At 41.8% G+C, this 12,377-nt stretch overlaps 2 protein-coding genes across 24 annotated transcripts in view; one reads left to right on the top strand and one right to left on the bottom strand.

The window, feature by feature from the left end:
• Positions 1–5,606, bottom strand: part of CLCN3 (chloride voltage-gated channel 3) — a 104,956-nt gene extending 99,350 nt beyond the window's left edge. For 2 of the 5 annotated variants that reach the window (XM_009240449.4, XM_009240446.4), the window contains exon 1: positions 1,261–5,606. The gene's annotated coding sequence lies outside the window, so the exon portion shown is untranslated. 5 annotated transcript variants of the gene reach the window in all.
• A 2,763-nt stretch (positions 5,607–8,369) lies between these two features.
• NEK1 (NIMA related kinase 1) overlaps positions 8,370–12,377 on the top strand; it is a 223,970-nt gene continuing 219,962 nt past the window's right edge. For 7 of the 19 annotated variants that reach the window (XM_024245861.3, XM_054554703.2, XM_024245855.3 and 4 more), the window contains exons 1-2: positions 9,676–10,075; positions 10,154–10,277. The gene's annotated coding sequence lies outside the window, so the exon portion shown is untranslated. Of the gene's footprint in view, positions 10,278–12,377 lie in introns of all 19 variants that reach the window. The other 12 variants (XM_063723723.1, XM_024245860.2, XM_054554710.2 and 9 more) reach the window with 6 other exon arrangements.

Raw genomic sequence — 12,377 nt, 5'->3', positions numbered from 1 at the left:
ACTAACACAAACCCACAACACCAACAAATCTGTTCCCCTGAACCACATCTATCCACAAGTAGTTTAAATATTTACATTCTTAATGAGCTATGTATGATTGATAACACATGCTAAAGCACAATTTCCAAGTAAAAATGTAGGTACTATACATTCATATTGACTTCTTAAAATAATTTGACTCATCATTCAAGCAAAGCAGCAAAGTTTTCGAGGTGCTGAGGGGAGTAAGGGGTGGGAAGGGTATGCAATCTGTGATGAATTCTGCCAACAGTGGCTGTCTGTATTAACCAGAGGCCATATACACATATTCAAGTTGAGAAAATATCTGTAGGCCACACACATGGTTTTTAAAGCCATATTTTAGAACAAGACACTGAGTAGCAGCAGCACCTTTTAAGATGAAAGTCAACAATATATACATAAGCACTTTAACTCCCATATGTACTCTTGAACTGAACAAATATTATTTTGTAGTGACTCACAAAGGGACGTAGTTATTTCCATACCGATCTCATAAAAAAAAATCGTCTAAATTAACTCTTAAAAGATGAAAGTAAAAGCATTTCTGGAAAGATTCAACAATTATACAAGCCACAATGATGCTGCAGTAACTGAACTGCACAGCTCCAAAAGTTTACGTTTGTAGAACTGAACTTTTGAATTATATATCTATGTAAAAGGTATGGTCGCTGTTGATTCAATTCCATGAACAGGAATTTCTTTCTAAAGGAAACAGAAATCTCAGTTTCTAATATGCACAATGCATATGTAATTATCTTCTATGTGCTCCGCAGTTTTAAAATGCCATACAAAGCATACCACATGCAAAGTTAATTTCTGAGATTCTAAGGCAGTTTCTGGTCAAGTTTAAGATCAAACCACAAATATATATACGCACAAAATATTTTACATACACATATATCTAAAGATAGAAAAACTGAATATTATTTTTAAATTGGGGAATGTTTAGCGAAAGTAAAACCCACTCCTCTAAGTTTAAAGTTAATCTTCTCCTGGAACCCACTTCCATTTTATTCAGAGGTCCTTCGACGGTTCCTGAAGCAGATGTGTGAAATTTTAAAGAATGTCTGAGGGTATATACCTAATCAGGATGGGTTTCCATCCCAATTCATGATGTACCTTTCAACATTATGTAGGTACATTATAAGAGAAACCAAGATGAGGGCTGTGGCCTCACAGTTGACCCAAAATCTGTGAACAGGAGAGCTGACGACTCTTCGCTCATACAATGCAACTCACCTCGCAGCTCAGAGACATAGCAAAATCGGTGGCTGTTTTTTGCGCTGCCTTTGGATTCTGCATCTGTTTCAAACCTAGAACCTAGCTACCCTGGGAGCTCCACCGAAGAAAGCCTGACACAACGAAAACTATCGCGATTTAAAAGATACCTGACGTTTTCTACTGCAGAGGTTACGGAAATTTTGCCCGGTGGGACTTTTATTGTCTTCCTTCAAACACGGGAGCAACATGAAGTTAAATCCTCTCGCTCTGGAAATCTCTAGAGTCAACCTGCTTCTGCCCAAAATTAAAAATAAAAATCTCCAACCTCACTTCCCCCTTAAGGCTAAAACTGAATCCATGCTCTAACTCGGGAATAAAGTAGGATGGCTTTCAACCCACCACACCCTCCTTGCTCATTATTCCGGGTCGCGGGCGAACTAGAACACTGGGAAAGGGGCTGCAGGTTCCGGACCGGACCGGCCCTGACCCACGGAAGGGGAAGAGAAGCTGCAGGAGTCAGGAGCCCGACAGGTACGTCCCCAGCGTCGACGCGTGACGTCACTACGTTGACGTGAACGGCCGTTCAGCGTCTGGCCGTCCCAACACCTCCTCCTCCGGCCACTCGCTGAGCCGCGTCGGCGCCTATTGGGCGGCGTGGGAACGGTGGGCGGGCCGGGACTGGGTCTGGAGGAGGAGGAGCGGTGCGAGGTGCCTGGCTCTGAGGGCCGCCGGGGCTGTGAAGCCTGTCATTAGCGATTAGCTCACGTCAGTCACTCACGCATCCCTGTTTGCCCTGCCGCTGACCTCGCGCGAGGCGGCCACCTTGTGGGAGATGTTTTCGTGAGGCAACAGACGCTGGCCGTTCCCAGCGTCACGCAGAGTTCGGATCCACTCTAGCGAGAGACCACAGCGTCCGGGAGCAGCTTGTGAAACTCTGGCGAGCGTCAGCCTTGAAAATAAAAAGTATTGGCAGCCGTCGACGAGCACAGGTTCCTAAAACTTAGATCGAAGAGAAGTGCCAGCCTTCGAAAATAAACCAGCACCAAAAGCCCCCTGTGCTTGTAGGTGACGTGCGGGCCGGGAGTGCAGTGGTGTCACCTCGCCTTGTATGTCATCGCCGGTTGTGTGCCTAACATACATACAAAAAGGATAACTCGAATTTAGCCATCACGCATTTTCAAAAATATTGTTTGGAAACTGAATGTTTGGAGAAAAGATATAATCTGGGGTTTCTACACGGTCTGAATTGGGTTCATTTCCGTTTAGGAAACATTTATTGAGCTCCCAGCGTGGGTCACAGAATTCAGTAAACCTGATCCGTGTTCAAGGTACTATATTCCGATGCAGGGGCAGGGCGATGCAGTGGAAGAATGGTGGCCACCGCAGTAGCATGCTAATAGCCTGGTGAGCAGGTACAGGTTTTGCATTTCTTTGGCGAGATCACTTTTGAGTGTCACCACTGGGTGGCAGAATTAAGACCCGTGAACGTATACTATCTCCTGTATATTTAGTATGTTATGAATATATACTGATTAATGAATATTAAGTGCGTGTTGTATATTTTGTGCCTCATGGATATTAAATATGACCTGGTCTTGCCAGCCTTTTCTATTCTTACATATACGTGCTCTACCGACTGTTTTGCAGGCTAGGAACACGTGAGTTTTGTTCTTCTATTTCTTCTAGGGCAGAATTGAATATTCTCAAAGACAGTTCTGGGCTTCAGAGCTGGTATAGTGCCCATGGTGGTGATCACAGTGCAGTCAAGCTTCTTAGGACCTCTTTCATTACTTTTATCAAGGTAGAGTTTGTAGAACTATGGAAATACCCAAGCACGATTTTCTCTTACCTGGGACACTGTTGGCCAAGATCTTTAGATTCTTCTTAGAAAATGTGGAAAAGCAGGCAAAAATTTTTCCAAACCAAGTGGAATTTTTCACAAGACATTTACTCACAATTTTTGTTCTCTCTCACTGTAGTTACATAGCTAATTTTGGAAAGGCACATGGATTTTGAGAATGTAGACAGTAGTTGTGGTGTATTAGTCAATTTTACCTGCTATCTATAAGGATGAAAAATTATTTTATGGTAGTGTCGTAGTTTCTTAATGGAGGATTGTTCCAAGGATCTCTCTTAACTGTGCAAGAACAAGTCTGTTTGTACGTTTAGTTTTTTGTAATATTATCCCTATTATGTACTACCTTATTCCTTTATGAGAACTTATTTTAAAGTCATGGTTTCTGGCATACGTAATCATCGCACCAGTAGTTCTCAATCTTCACTTTGCATCAGAGCCATCTAGGGGGCTTCAGAAAAATATTCTTGCTTAGGTCCCACTCCCAGAAATCCTGTCTCAATTGTTCCAATGTCGGACCTAAGCATTCCTGTGTTTAACTCTTCCCAGTTGATCCAAGGTGCTCAGTCAGAAACACTGCGTTACATATGGGGCAATATATTTAAACAATGTGGTATGTGATTGCTTGGTGATAAAACAATAGATCACATCTGGGAAAAAACGTTCTCTGTAATTCCTCTGGTGTTTTTGTCAGAGAATCTGGTGATGTTGAACTTCCTGTTCAACAGACTGGTGGGAGGAACACAGAGTAAGCACCATAGCCAGATCTTTGGTACATTTTAAGTGCCCTAATGTGAATACTTTCAGCCTGATCTCATTCCATCGTGGTAAATACTACAGAAAGGATGCTGATTGATTGGCGTTCTTACCAGATCCCTTATTTTAGTGGGAGTGATTAAGAGGGAACTTCTTAGGGCTGAGATAATTCCCATAAGGAGGTTTACAGATCCAACAGTGGGCTTTTCTCCCATACGAAAATAATTTAACAGCCCACCTGATCTCTATACTGTAAATAACTGCTCCCAGAACCCTAAGAAGAGTTTGTATTAGTATCCAGGTGCTGTTGTAACAAATTCCCACAAATTTAGTGGCTTGAAACAGTACAAATTTTTTATCTTAGTGTTCTGTAGGGTAAAAGTCTGACATAGGGCTCACTGGTTAAAAATCAAGATGTTGGCTGGGCAACCTCTTGGTGCCACATGTGGTGGCTCACGCCTGTAATCTCAGCACTTTGAGAGGCCGAGGTGGATGGATCACCTGAGGTTGGGAGTTCGGGACCAGCCTAACCAACATGGAGAAACCCCATCTCTACTAAAAATACAAGATTAGCCAAGCTTGGTGGCGCATGCCTGTAATCCCAGCCACTCGGGAGACTGAGGCAGGAGAATCACTTGAACCCGGGAGGTGGAGGCTGTGGTGAGCTAAGATCACACCATTGCACTCCAGCCTGGGCAACAAGAGCAAAACTCTGACTCAAAAAAAAAAAAAAAAAAAATCAAGGTGTTGGCAGGGCTGTTTTCTTTTACAGGCTCTAGGGGAGAATCTACTTCCACACCTTTTGCAGCTTCTAGAGGTCACTTGACTTCCTTGGCTCATTGCCTGCTTCCTCCATCTTCAAAGCCAGCAATGGAAGGCTGAATGTTTCTCATATCATATATAAGTCCCCCTTGCCATGTAATCTACTATATTCACTGGTTCCAGGGATTGGGGCGGTGGGGCAGGGGGTGTTATCTTGCCTACCATAGGGTGCTTAAATTCATCTTTTAACCACGAGTCTCAGTATGCATTTTTTAAAAGGCCCCCAGTATACAGGAAGTATTTGGAGACATAGCAAAATAAGTTACGTGAAAAGGGTCACTTTCTTCTACTGTAAATCAGATTTTTGGGCTAGGACTGGTTGGAGTTTAAGTTAATAATAACAAATACTCAACCAATATTTAAATTAGCTTCACACTTCTGCCACCAACCAACCAACGAAACTCTTGGGGCCTCAAGGAAAGGGAAAAAGGACAAAAAGATTGACTCACAGTGTAAGAGTTTACCAATTACAACCAGGTGTAGGGTAGCCTGTTCACTAGTATATCTGGAACCAAGGCAGATTGAAACAAGAGAAACAAATGATAGACATTACCAGTGAGTGGAGGTGGTACAAACCTTGCCCTCTGCCAGCAATTCTCTCTCTGGGAGTGGCAAGTTGTATGATGCTATTTTATAGAAGTGGCAAAGTAAAGAGCACTGGGAATCGTATCTCAGTTTCTTCTATCTTGCTCCCTGGACCAGTAAAGTTACTCTGAACTTTCCTTGAAATAAAAAACCTAGAAATAGGATTACTTACCATAACAACTTAAAAGAATACACTTAAAAAAATTCCACAGAAAAACCAAACAAGGTTGTATAGCTCTACTTCATGTATTTATGAGTTGTTTCAGAAAAAGAACTTTGATCTTGCCAGGCGCGGTGGCTCATGCCTGTAATCCCAGCACTTTGGGAGGCTGAGACGGCTAGATCACCTGAGATCAGGAGTTCAAGACCAGCCTGCCCAACATGGTGAAACCCCGTCTCTACTAAAAATACAAAAATTAGCCAGGCACGGTGGTACACGCCTGTAATCCCAGCTACTCGGGAGGCTGAGGCAGGAAAATCGCTTGAACCCAGGAGGCGGAGGTTGCAGTGAGCCAAGATCACTCCACTGCACTCCAGCCTGGTGACAGAGTGAGACTCTGTCTCCAAAAAAAAAAATTAGCCCAGTGTGGTGGCGCGTGCTTGTAATTCCAGCTACTCAGGAGGCTGAGGCAGGAGAATCGCTTGAACCCGGGAAGTGGAGGTTGCAGTGAGCCGAGATCACGCCACTGCACTCCAACCTAGGTGACAAGAGTGAAACTCTGTCTCAAAAAAAAAAGAAAAGAAAAAGAACTTTGATCTTATTGTTTACGTTTCAGACACATTGGAAAGAGAGAATGGAAGGGATTAAAACATTCTATTATGAAAATAGTAGCATGGTTCTAGTCTAGAATTTCCTCCTGATTCCACTAGCATCATAAAAGTGAAAGTGACCTTTTCTTGTCTTTTGTCTTTTCCCCAAAGATAACAAGAAGTTATCCAAAATAGCTTTGCACTTCTAATTACAATTCGAGACCTTTGACATGGCAAACAGTCTTCCAGTTTAGTGTGATTGTTTCCCACAAAACTGCCTCAGTAGGACTTGATACACTCAAAGCTCTTTCAGCCAATCATATCCTGAAAACAGACTCATGAAGTGACTCATTTCTCAGGCTGCACACAACTAAGGGCACAGTGTTTTATTTTATTCATCCTAGATACAGATTACGATCATTCTCTTCAGATGGTGGACTCATCTGTGAGCCCTGGCAGGTGACCCAATTCAGAAAGCCAGAAACTCAAAAGCTGACTAGATGTTTTATCTTTGCATATGGAGCTGGGCCTACCAGATTAAGATCCAGAAATTCAGTAGGCTGCTACAGTTTAATTCGTAGCTACACAGAGTTAACGGTGAATTCAAACCACATAAGGCTAGAGTAGACTTTCAGGAACCTGACTTAAATAACTAAAAATTTCTCGCCTAGAATGTAGCAAGATGGAGTACTAAATGCCAAGACATTGACTTTTTTTCTCCCTTGGATTTGAATATTACATGTCTGTAAAAATCTGGATTTTAGAGAATGCTTTTCTTCATATTTAGTATTTTAGGCCCTTCTCTAATCACAAAAGATTGTAGGTGAGTATGCATGTTCTCACTCATAGGTGGGAATTGAACAATGAGAACACAAGGACACAGGAAGGGGAACATCACACACCGGGGCCTGTTCTGGGGTGGGGGTAGGGGGGAGGGATAGCATTAACATGTTAAATGATGAGTTAATGGGTGCAGCACACCAACATGGCACATGTATACATATGTAACTAACCTACATGTTGTGCACATGTACCCTAAAACTTGAAGTATAATTAAAAAACAAAAGATTGTAGGTGAGTATAATCAGAACTTATGCCTTCATAAATACATGGTCTTTTAATAAAATCATTTACATAATAATTTCACAAAGGGAAAATAGTGTAGTTCTATACCAACCATTTGCTCTAATTTGTTATTCTCTATTTTGTTTCACCTTGCTGCCTGCTTTCTAGAAAGAAGGAATAAAAATATCCATTCCTTGAATATGTTTGTCCCCATCATCTACCATATAGTGCTTAATTGTGAATGCATGGCAGAATATATTTCTGAAAAATCTCTGGTATAATAGCTTAGGCATACTGCTAGTCCCCTTCCATTTAATGTATTGTACTACCACTATTAATAAGGAGTTAAGAAATTTTCATAACCAAGACATAGGAGTGTTAAAGTGAAAAAATATGCATATATTTTGACCCGGAAAACCTACTTTTAGAAATCTATCCCACAGAAGTAATTATACCATTGGAAACAATATGTCTACTGAATGGAGTAGATTTTGGTATAGCCATATCATGAAATATCAATATCATTCACAAGAATTAGTTGATATCCGCATAGATGTTCATGTGATACTATTAAATTTAAAAATGTACGTTGCAAAATAATGTGCATACTATAGTCCTGGCTAGGCACAGTGGCCCATGCCTGTAATCCCAGCACTTTGGGAGGCCAAAGCAGGCAGATTACTTGAGCTCAGGAGTTTGAAACCAGCCTGGGCAACATGGTAAAACCCATCTCTACAAAAAACACACACAAGAAGCCTGGGCAACATGGCAAAAACCCTATCTCTACAAAAAAATACCTAAATTAGCCAGGTGTGGTGGCACACACCCATGGTCCCAGCTGCTCGGGAGGCTGAAGTGGGAGAATCAGTTGAGCCTGGAAGGCGGAGGTTGCAGGGAGCTAAGATCGCGCCACTGCACTCCAGCTTGGGAAACAGAATGAGACCTGGTCTCCAAAATAAATAAATAAATAAAAGACTAAGACTAATATATAAAATATAAAAATGCATGCTTATGTTTTTAGGAACTTAGAGAAAAATGTAGATGATATTAATTAACTGTTAACATTGGTTTTGTGGAGGACAGCACAGAAGGGAGCTCGGGGAAGGAGACGGTAGGCTTTATCTTTGTGTACTTGTGTTATTGGCTTGTTGCAAGAAGCAAAAACTTTTTTTTTGAAAGAAAAGTCCAATAAAATATTTAAAGAAAAAGAAGCCCCAAAGCACTCTTGTTTAAAAATAAAAAAAATTCAATTGTACATGGGCATATAAACCAGAAAGGGAAATCAAGTAATCCTCTTAGGTAACCTGCTTTATTTACTCATCAATATATCAATGGTATCTTTGTATGTCAATAAAGTAGATCTTGACTACTCTTTTAAATGGCTTTAGAGTATTTCATTGTTTGGATATATTATAATTTAATCAATTCTTTATTGTTATACATTTATATTATTTCTAGTTTTTCTGGTTATAAACAATAACGGTTATCCTTGTATATAAATCATTGCTCACTTGTCCCAGAAGTTAAATTGCTGAGTCAAAGGATATGCATACTGCTAGCATACCTTCTACAAAGACTGTAGAAGTCTGTAGTCCTACCAATAGTTTATGACATGAGCCTAAAGAATTATCTAAGGAGGTTAGCTGACTAGCCATTCTTCCTGTAAGCAGCAAAAAGAATTTGCTTAGATTAGTCATTGGCAACATTTCACTTCACTTTGATGTACAAAAGGATGTGGGTAGAACTACAATTGTGCATTCAGACACAAAAATTCCTACTAACTGGGGGTAGGAGGGCCCACAGGAGTGTACACTAGAAGTAGAAAGAATGAGGAAAATAAGTCTTGTAGCTGTATAGAGATTGAAGAGGAGATAAAACAAGGCAAACTCTCCAGCTTTTCAGGTTGGGTGACTTGCAGCGCCATCGTCTGGCAAAGCCGCCAAAATCTTTCAATGTCTCTGGTAGGAATAAAGTTGCCCCGAGTAGGGCCACTCAGGATGACACCAGATGATATCCCTTATTATAGTTTTAGGGGAATCTCTTCCTACTTTCGCCAGTCCTGCAGTGAAAAAAGGTACTTAGACTGCTATACATTTCCAAACCCTTCAACATACAGACAAGTAACTTATACATACATTAGATATAAAGGTGTAGAAAACCCCATAAAGCTTTTTAAAAATATCTCAAGACTTAAACATTCTTCTGTTTCAATCATCCAAGATATAATAGGAAAAGGCTTGCTTTCTAAAGCAAAATTGCTCTTAAAAATGTGGCATCCCTAAGTAGTGCGTTTTCAAGTAAAATAAAAAAGTCCCTTTCTCAGTGTAGTAGCTGTGGGAAAATTTTATATGCTTTATATTCCAAATTGGTTTCAACTAGTGAGTTCTCTCTCGCATCTCAGCATGACTCTTAACAGCTTTACACTCTCTCCATCCTTTCCATCTCTCCCGTCTCCTCCTTTCTGTCTTCCCGCCTGCAGAGCCCGCCCCTCCCGTTCCTTCGCACAGCACCCCGCCCGACCCCACGGCTCTAGCCCGGCCTCACTGCTCCTTCCCAGCCGCCTCCGCTGCGTGCCGCCTTCCGCGCGCTGACATCACACGCCAGCGCCGGTGACGCGCCGGCCGCTCCCCCTTAGTCTGCATTCGCTCCAGGGTTTTGGGACCGTAGGTTGCGGAGTCCTTACCCCACCCTGGCGTCTCGAGCTATTGTCCCCATAACTCGGAATCTAGAGCCGCTGTTGCGAGGCAGGACCACGTGGCAGTCAAGTAGCTTCCCAGTCCCGAACGCCGCCCGTCCCCACCCCGCCGTGGCCACTAGCAACGACCTCTGTGAAGTTGGAGAGGCGGTAACGGAGGCACTCCCCCTGCTGCACCCCGCCGTTTCTACGGGGCTCAGAAACCAGTTTGTTTGTTTCGTCGGGGTAGTGTCGACCTGTCTTACGGGCGTCGCCCGAGGCAGGACGGAGTCAAACCCGTGGTGTCAACTGAAGACGAGTGTCAGGTGTGGAGAGTCTCAGTGCCCCCTTTCAGTCTGGACTGTGAGCTGCTGCTGGTTAGACAGACTTGGTTTCTCTTTCAGGATGTCATTTTCAAAATGCGGGATGGTACCTCTGCTTTATTAAGCCCCGTAGGAAGACTGCCACACCTAGACTGATGCTTATTAGTCATCACCGTTATTCCTACTAACGTCCTGTGTCACTGAGGTGAGTTCCACTTGGGGGAAGGAATGACATGCAAAATGGTAAAAATCATCCTGGAAATGAGATGTGCGTAGACCTGCTTATATTGAGATTACACAGATACCTTAAGTGTTTGCAGGGAAAATACCTTAATCTCATTTAAATGTTAATTCTCTAAGACACTCTGTATTACAAAGCGAATCTTGGACATTACGGTATTTTTAAAAACTAGAGCGGTAATGGGATTAAAATAATAGGAATCTTAGTATGGATAAGCAAGCATTTACATTGGTTACGTTGTGTCCAATCTTAAATTACAGATAAATTTTAATTAGGAAGCGAATATGAGTAGTAGTTAGCTGGTTACCCTATAATCTTAGATTTCCGTTTCCGTGATTTGACACAGTTTCCATATGTACGGCATTAATAGTTCTACTACTTTAAGAGTGTATCATAACTTTTTTTGGAGGCCTATTTTTTGTTCTTTAAGATCTGCTTTAGGAAGCAGAAATATTTTTTATTGCCTTGGTAAGTTTCATTAGAAATGTTTATGAAGGATTAAAAGTAGCATCCAATCTAAGTTAATGACCTTTTTTTATGATGCAGCAGTATTGTAGAGCTGATGGAGGGGAGCCAAATTTGGAGAGAAGTAACTCCTTGTTTCTAGTTTAGATTTGTCTGGTATTAGAGGTCTACAGATCTGTTTCACTTAAAATTGCCATTGTTCTAGGTGAAATGTAAAGAGCCTATTTTGTGGGAAAACAGGTTTTTTTCACAGTAAAAGTCGCTGTCAGGAATTTAATAAAGGTTGTCGAACTTGACCACAGAAGTTCTTTTGAGGTCGTGTGAATAATACATTGACATTGTATTCCAAGTAAATTTTGCTCTGTCTGGTCTCCTGCCTTCCAGTCTTAAGTCATGAACATGACACCTTTTCACGAATGTAAATTCTTTATTTACCTGTTGGTAGTTTCTACTACAAAATCTGTTGAATATTGTCTGAATAGACTTACAGAGAAGAAAAAATATTTTGAAAAAAGTCTAATAGAAATTCCATTTTTGCTTTCTGCTTTTTCGAATAAAGGAAAATAAAGAACTTTTTTCCTGAGAAGATAAATGGATCCCCTCCCACTGTTCAAGATGATATTTATTGCTTAGGGAGAACTGTATGTATGGATTGCAGCTGCAGACAGCTCCAAAAAACTTATTGAGACCTGTTGCCATGCCTTTACCAATGTTTCCCTTCAAGACAGCCTGTCTATAGAATATCTGAAACACCTGATGAGAGCTTAATGCTTAACCTAAGTATGTGTTCCAGACTGATCAAAGTTGAGCTTTTCCATTCATATACTCTAAAATTTTTTATATGTGGCTCACAAAATTTTATTATGTCCAAAATTGCTTATTTGTGGCTTTAAAGAAATTCTTAGTGGCTGGGTGTGGTGGCTCATCCTGTAATCCCAGCACTTTGGGAGGCCACAGTGGGCAGATCATTTGAGGTCAGGAGTTTGAGACAAGCCTGGCCAACCTGGCAAACTCCATAGCTACCAAAAATACAAAAACTTAGCCGGGCGTGGTGGCGCGTGCCTGTCATCCCGGCTACTTGGGAGGCTAAGGCAGGAGAATTGCTTGAACCGGGGAGGCAGGGGTTGCAGTGAGCCGAGATAGCGCCACTGTACTCCAGCCTGGGTGACGGAGTGAAGCTTGTCTCAAAAAAAAAACAAAGAAAAAAAGAAATTCTGGACAGACACCGTGGCTCACACCTGTATTCCCAGCATTTTGGGAAGCCGAGGCAGGTGGATCATTTGAGGTCAGGAGTTCGAGACAAGCCCGGCCAATATGGCGAAACACAGTCTCTACTAAAAATACAAAAATTAGCTGGGTATGGGGTCACACTTCTGTAATCCCAGCTACTTGGGAGGCTGAGGCAGGGGAATCACTTGAACCTCGGAGGCCGAGATGGCACCATTGCATTCCAGTCTAAGCAACAGAGCAAGACTCTGTCTCAAAAAAAAAAAAAAAAGAAATTCTTAGTAAAAGGTGAGGAAAGCTGTCTTATTTGACTAGAGGCTGAGGTACTTTTTTCTGGAGCATAGTTCATATACTTGAAAAGAAGCATGATGC

The sequence above is a fragment of the Pongo abelii genome, chromosome 3, assembly GCF_028885655.2.
Source record: "Pongo abelii isolate AG06213 chromosome 3, NHGRI_mPonAbe1-v2.0_pri, whole genome shotgun sequence".
Lineage (NCBI taxonomy): Eukaryota > Metazoa > Chordata > Mammalia > Primates > Hominidae > Pongo > Pongo abelii.
This window is presented reverse-complemented; position numbering and strand designations above follow the sequence as displayed.